Raw genomic sequence first — 7,500 nt, forward strand, 5'->3', positions numbered from 1 at the left:
ATCTTGCTATATCACAGCAATTGCCGCTGAAGTATCCCCTATCAGCAGGTGGTGACAAACCACCTTAGCGTTGTAGGGTTCTTCGGAGAATTCCCGCAAACCCCAACAGTACAGATTTCTGTAATGGCTGATTGCTTAGAGCAATGCGCAGGTTTTCCAGGTACTGCTGCAAATTAGTACCTCGCTAGAGCGCCAATCACAATAGGGATGATTCCAACCTTACGTAGTCAGTCTATTTCAAAGGCCAGGTCAATATATTTGTCCTCTTTCTTAATTCTCCTGGCAAATCTGGCGATCAACAGGGCACGCGACATCAACGAGGCGGCATTCGTTTGTTTTCTTGTTAATAACGACGATGTCAGGCCTATTATTATTGTTATTGCTATTATCATTATCATTATCATGATCATTATTGAGAGCTTTATACCAAACACAACTTCTACTTCTAAGTTCGCCTTATCCCACATTGGACTTTGTTGGTTGTGTTTGAGATCATTCCACTGTCCTCTTGGGTTCGCAATCTTGGAGTCATATTCGATCCTTGTGTTAGCACGGAGGATCATGTTCGGATGATGCGTGTCACTTCCACCTAAATAACATCAGTAGGATTACATCGTATCTAGACCGTGAATCCACTGAAGCTATAATCCACGCTTTTGTTGCTACTAATTTGGATTTTTGCAACGCCACTCTATATGGACTGCGTAAAGTTCTTTTGAACCGCTTACAGCACGTTCAGAATAGAGCAGCACGCATTGTAACATTTACAAAGATATATGAACACATAACATCTAGTTTGATTGACTTACACTGGTTACCAGGTATAGGCACAAAGCAACAGCTAGGCAAAGTTAATATTGTTAATATTAAGGTGGGCTCTGCTACTGTGAGTCCTGTTCCGGTAGTTAGAAACCTCGGATCATGGTTCGATTCACAGCTCACTATGTCTAGCCACACCAGTAGGCTTTGCTCTGTTGCATTTTACCACCTGTGTAATATTCGACGCATACGCAAGTATTTATCGCAAGAAACTGCGGGGACGTTTGTCCATGCTTTCATAACGTCCCGCATCGATTATTGCAATAGCCTATTTATTCATTTATTTATTTATTTATTTATTTACTGATTGAGTATGAATACATACATGGTGGAATCAACAATAGGACATAGGTCCCCTACGAAGTTAACCACCAGCCCGCTCCTACGTAAAAACATTAAGAACCCATCCCACCCTGACTAAAAAATTGCTAGCAATGACAACTTGAGGAGATTTGTCTTCCGACACTTAGGACAGATAATTTTATACGATCTAATATCATCTTGATCAAACACGTATTGCAGTCTTTGGAAGTAAAAGGATTTAACTTGGACTTAAACAGAGAAACAGAGGTAATAGTAGTAATTTCGTTAGGTAATGCATTCCAGAGATTGACTATGCGAAAAAAAGTAGGTATCGCGAAAACTGTTTGTTTTAGGAATGGTTAACTGCCTAAAATTATTGCCTGAGCTAGAGCTTCTAGTGCTGCATCTAGGTTTGTACATATTATTGTATGGGCTGCCAATCAACCAGCTTGCGAAAATTCAGGGAGTTCTGAATGCTTCTGCTAGGCTGGTATGTAATGCGCCTAGGTTTTGTCATATTACACCAATAACGCGCGATTAGCATTGGTAGCCTATCGGGGTACGCATCAACTTCAAGGTACTTCTCCACACGTTTAAGGCGTTACACGGCCTCCCGCGTCAGTATCTACAGTCCTTAATAAGTGTCAAGACATCATGCTATAATCTTAGGGGTTCTAATACTTTACTCCTAGCTATGCCATCAGTGAAATCTAAGGATCAGAGATCGGGCATTCGCCGTCGCAGCGCCGTCATTGTGGAACTCTCTGCCTAGTGAGCTTCGCTCAATCACTTGTGTAAATAGTTTTAAAGCTCATCTGAAGACCTTTCTTTTTAGACATGGACATACTTAACAGAGATTTTAATACTTTCGCTAATTATTTATCAATTAGTTTTTACCATATTGTATATATTTTTTAATGTATTAGTAGTCCTTACCATATTATTAGCTAGCTATTTATCTATTATTTCTCCTATTTATAACTTAAGAATGCGCATCTGATCATAGTCATCTTAAGATGCGTACTAGTAATGAATAAATTATTATTATTATTATTATTATTATTATGTTAAATACCGTATTATCTACAAAATTTTATTATTAGTATATAAGGCTATTTATTAATTGTCTTTCGCCAAGGTACATATGTAATATGTTAAACTCCCGCACTATTTCCTATTCTTTGCGTTCGTTTACAAATAAGTTACTAGAAGTCCCGAATTCGAAATTGAAAACATACGGCGATTGAAGGTTTTCTGTAGCGGGCACCAGCATTATGGAAGTAGCTACCAGCATCAATAAGAAACATTGAATCTTTAACTTTATTAAAAAGAACTTAAAAACATATTTATTCAAGCAATCATTTTCTTACTATTTTAGACAATTCATCCCACCTAGATGCACTGGATTTTTATCATTGTGATTGATTGACAATTGAATTTTATATTTTGTAAAGCGTCTAGAACAGTTAGTTGCATAGACGCTATAGAAAGAAAGTTCATTATTATTAATTGCGGGCCAACCGGCTTAGGCAATTATACTGCATATGTCCAAAAATTAGAAACAATACATCAATAAATAAATAACAACAATAATAATAAAAAGAAGGAAAAAAACTAATTAAAAGGAGCAAATTTATCCTTTGTCGTGTAGGTAATGAAGCTAACAAATGCGGACCATTATTGCCACATTAACGTTTTCATAAGTTCGCAAATTTGAGAAATTATCCAATTCTGTGCTTCCTTTATCGTTATGCTTACATCTTTCGAATCTTGCAAAATCCCAGCTAACTCTTTTTCTTAGTTAATGCAGTGTGCAGCCGAAAAACCAAATACTACTTGTACGGTGCTTACTTTGTGAACATTGTGTATGTGGGATACTGTTTCCTAATCATTGGAGCATACTCGGCAGCTGTAGTACTACTACTACTACTACTACTACTACTACTACTACTACTACTACTACTACTACTACTACTACTACTACTACTACTAATAATAATAATAATAATAATTATTATTATTATTATTATCATTATTATTAACTGAGTCGTCGAGACACGACTCATTCTCAACTTCCTTGCTGACTCACTTCGACGTGTAATTAATGATCCCTCTTCACTACTATGTTGATGTCAATGATCCAACTGCCTATATATTTTAGAACTAACAGTTGGTTACGAGTCTATACTTGTATACTTACAAATGAATCAACTTAAAAAGTAATACAATGTTATTAGGTCTGGGCTATCCTAAATCTTATTTCTTCGACAAAAGATAAAAAATGGCTAGGTTTACAATTTTTTTCGTTCTATAGTATTGTTGCTTTTTGTCAATACCAATGTCATTCATCATTTCTAAGAACGCAGAGCATTCGTCGGAGGAAACATCAAGGGAACTCATGTCTGTAATTACTTCTCAAGTCTTGGACCCAAGTTCAAGTATTTTTCTTTTTTGGGTACTGCATTGTTTTTAAGGTTACACTCAATTTCAAGTAGTCAGTTGTTAATTACCTATACGTAGAGAGATTTACAACTGCATTCAAAGACAAATAAAGTTTCAATTATTATTATTATTTATTGTCGCACGTATTTCGAAATCTAACTGATGACTGTAAAACAATAATTCCAGATTGCCCAAAGTGTCAATATCGGTGGATATTGACCTTCGTTACTTTCTTGTTTCTAGCCACGGAACCTACGCCAAAACTCATTTTTTTGACCCCTCGGTAGGTAAATAACCAATATTGAACTAACTCATGACCAATATTAAATCAAACGAGTCAAGTGAAACTTGAGATCATACCTCATTCTGAAAGCACTCTGATGAAATAAGTTCATCCGGGTGGCTGAAGTCTTGAGAAAGGGCTTTTGTTCCTCTCACGTTGTTTATCTGTCACTTAGTATCCCAAATGACGTTTCTACTGCCCAATCGGAAGTCAATGTGACTTTTTGTTGTATATATGACCCGCAAAATTCAACCTTACCACCGGTACTTTACATTTTCTTTACTTTTTCCCATTGCAGTTTTATTGGCATCAAGATGAAAATTTCACTTCTGCTTCTGGCAGCGCTGAGCGTGAATATGTTGTTTCATATGTTACTTAAAGGAGCGCAAGCATCGGTGGTGAATGAACTGTTGGATGATGAAATCTCGGTACTGGGAGAAGAAATTGAAAAGAGAAGCAGTCGGAAACCATGTGGCTTCACGTGGAGATGCCGAAGACGTAGTAAAAGAAGACGACGGAAAAGAGAGAAAAGGGTGAGTAAATTCAAGGCTCCCTATGAGAGCAAAAATGGTTGTGTTTTGTTCGGAATTTACAAACGTAATCACATAGAAATGAAAAAAAAAGCTCTGTGAGGCAGTACTGAGTTTTAAGAAATTGTCATTGTCACGGTTTTTTTCACACTAAGGCCTGGCCAAACGCTCGCAACAGTTCAACGCAACATCTTGCAACATTGTTGCGTTGAAATGTTGCGAGCGTTTGGCCAGGCCTTTATTTTTAAATACTGGAAAGAATTCTTGGTATCGATTCATATGATACAATTCTTTACCAACAAGAACCCTATTATACACTGAGAGTATTTAATGCCGTCCGCAGCCAAGAAAGGAATTGATCGTTCAGTTTTGATTTGGCGCAACTAAAAAAGATCAGTGAAGATAGCTTCATCTGCTGGAATTCACCCAGTCTTCTTAGATTGTACATTATGAATTACACAACAGCAAGGAAGAATAACAGTGACAGTGTCATTCAGGCTTTAATAAGGGAACGTAACCGTCGATGGCAAGCGCAAAATTCAGTTCATTTAATTGGTTTGAAAAAAAAAAAAGGAGTTGAATTTCTGTGCATCGTACCGGCGGTCTCCGCCACCACCTTACTTGGTGGGCAAACACAGCGTTACGTGGCTAAATTTTGAGAGAAAATTAATTCTACAACACTCCAGAGTTATTAAGAAAGCAACCGTGGACAATAACTGAATTACAGTGCATTACTACATAATCAAGTCCACGTTGTATCGGCTCTTCCCCAAAATATTTACTTTTTCCACAGCTCTGTTTCACCAAGCGATTATAGATGTTATGGTACTCTATTATTGCGTACCAAAATGCACTAATCATTGTGACGTAATAGGTCACCATAGCAACAGGAAGGTTATCCATTTGATTTCAAACGATTACATCGCAGAAACGGTAAAAAGTGATCTGGAGGTTTACATAAAACTTCCTTCAAAGTTTAGGAAAGAAAAACCTTCCTGGAGCGGGTTCAACGGCATCTTAAATTTCCCGCGAGCGAAGGAAAATCTGAATCTGCTGCAGAGAATTTCGTTTTAATTTTGCGCAGAGTTTCAACCCAACGTGCTTATTACTTTTAAGATATAAGCATTTAACGACAAAAGATATCGTGGTTTTCGTTATGGCCCTGTTGTTTCTATAGTAATCAATTACTACACAATATTGACCGCATTTTGATAAGAAATAATTGGTTGTTGCCCATGGTACCATAACATAACTGTTAAGTGATACACTGTTGTTGATTCAATCCTTCTGAATATAAGTTATTGGATTTCGCTGAATCGAAACGTCTATAACTACGCAAAAGAGACAATATTATCGATCACGACAATTTTAGAAAATTTACAAGTATTGCTTACGGTCGATGTAGCTTAAATTTGTTCACCATTCTTCACAGAGATGGTATCTGTACATGCGCTTTTAAAGGGAGGTTTTCACCACCAAAGTTTGAGCGCACTTTGAAAGATTCATTTAAGCCGCGTTACCGCCGACTCTTCTCCCCGACAAATATGGCGGCGGAAGGCATCAAAAGGGCTACTTCAGTGAATGGCAAAGAGAAATGCGCCAAAATATATCACATTGCAATACATTAACGCATTGCATTTCGTCCACTAATTTTCTGGTGTTCTGCTTTTTGCCTTAATCGTCTATGCTTAAGCCTTTTCATCTCCCACCATTGTCTTTCATTAAAATTAAATAACGGCATGAATTAGTTCTTCCATTCCGCCTCGACTATAAAAAGTCAACTTGAGTTCAGAAAAGACGAGGGCGAAAAGGCAATGTTGCAATAAAGGAAGCGCTGAAATGAAGTCTCAATATAGATCAACTATGGTTTTACAACAATATACTTAAGGACTATAAAAATAGTTTGCGGAATGGTTATCAGGTGTCTTACGGAAAGACAACGACGAAGGCTACCAGAACGTCACCCAAAAATATGACCTTGCGATTATTCCAAGTATTTCCACAAGGAACAGATTTGCCAAATTTCCAAAAATAAAATAATTATGTGCGGTCTGGTTGGGTACTCCCCTAACTGCTAATTTGATCGTTCCACATCTGTCTCTCTTTTGTTGAGGTCATCATTGCTCAAGTCCCATATTTATAATGGCAATGGGACTGAGTGGAGTCCAATTCGGTCTGTAATCATACGAGTGATTGACAAAGTCGGATGACCGCGTAGCGGGAGTCCGATTTGTTTAATTACGAGTATGATTACAGACCGAATTGGGCGCCACGAAGTCCTTTTACCAACTAATTATAACCATAACAATTTCCGAGAAAACAAATGCATAACTTTTTCACTGTCTAATGTTACAAATTCGTCCATTTTGGAAAATCCCCAGTTTGGTAGGGCAGGTGGTTGTTGCTATGGTTATCACATCTGTGATTGGTGGATTAAGCTGAGTGCACTTAATATGATTGGCTGATGTCACTGTCCGATCTCATTGTTCGATTACAACCCTACACAATACTTAGTGAAAATAAAGCAGTTAATGCACCAATCAAATTTGAGAAAATTGTAATGGTTATGATTAAGAAGGATACGAAAGATCGCCCTTACATGGTCATTCTCGATGTTGATTATTGTTTTATTCTTATTTGGTAACGGGTCAAGGGACAACTGAAACTCAAGAGTCCTAAGCAGGATTGAATATTGCAAACCATGTAACACAGCTCAAACTCCCTACCCATTAAACTACAAGAATTCCTGGGAAGCGAAAAGGTCGTAAGTTCAAATCCCGCATGCGACGGTACGTTTCACTTGTCCTTTTGCCTTTTGCGAAAACGGAAAACTGAGACCATTTTCACTGACACATTACACCATTTACCATCACATGGTCGTTGTAAAGTCCCAAATTTTCGGTATTTTACACTACCACAAGTTCGTAACCGAAAAACTCTTGTTCTACAATGGAATGCGGCCCTTCAGTTTTAGGCTACTGTTAGAGTTTTGCTGGGCAAAACGTGGCGATATTGTGTTCCTTCTACGATATAACATTTTGCATCTAGTACGAGCATTCCCTCGTTCGGCTACATGTACTTGGCTGCAGACAAATGAGAGGCGTTATGTTCATCAGGCCCAAT

The 7,500-nt window shown here is 37.7% G+C and overlaps 1 long non-coding RNA gene across 1 annotated transcript in view; it reads left to right on the forward strand.

The window, feature by feature from the left end:
- The first annotated feature begins 3,813 nt into the window (after positions 1-3,813).
- The window catches only part of LOC138051707 (uncharacterized), a 6,513-nt gene continuing 2,826 nt past the window's right edge, over positions 3,814-7,500 (forward strand). Inside the window, exons 1-2 of the long non-coding RNA XR_011132883.1 lie at positions 3,814-3,847; positions 4,146-4,380. This is a non-coding gene — a long non-coding RNA (uncharacterized lncRNA). The remainder of the gene's footprint in view (positions 3,848-4,145; positions 4,381-7,500) is intronic.

Source organism: Montipora capricornis, chromosome 6 (genome assembly GCF_036669925.1).
Source record: "Montipora capricornis isolate CH-2021 chromosome 6, ASM3666992v2, whole genome shotgun sequence".
Taxonomy (NCBI): Eukaryota; Metazoa; Cnidaria; class Anthozoa; order Scleractinia; family Acroporidae; genus Montipora; species Montipora capricornis.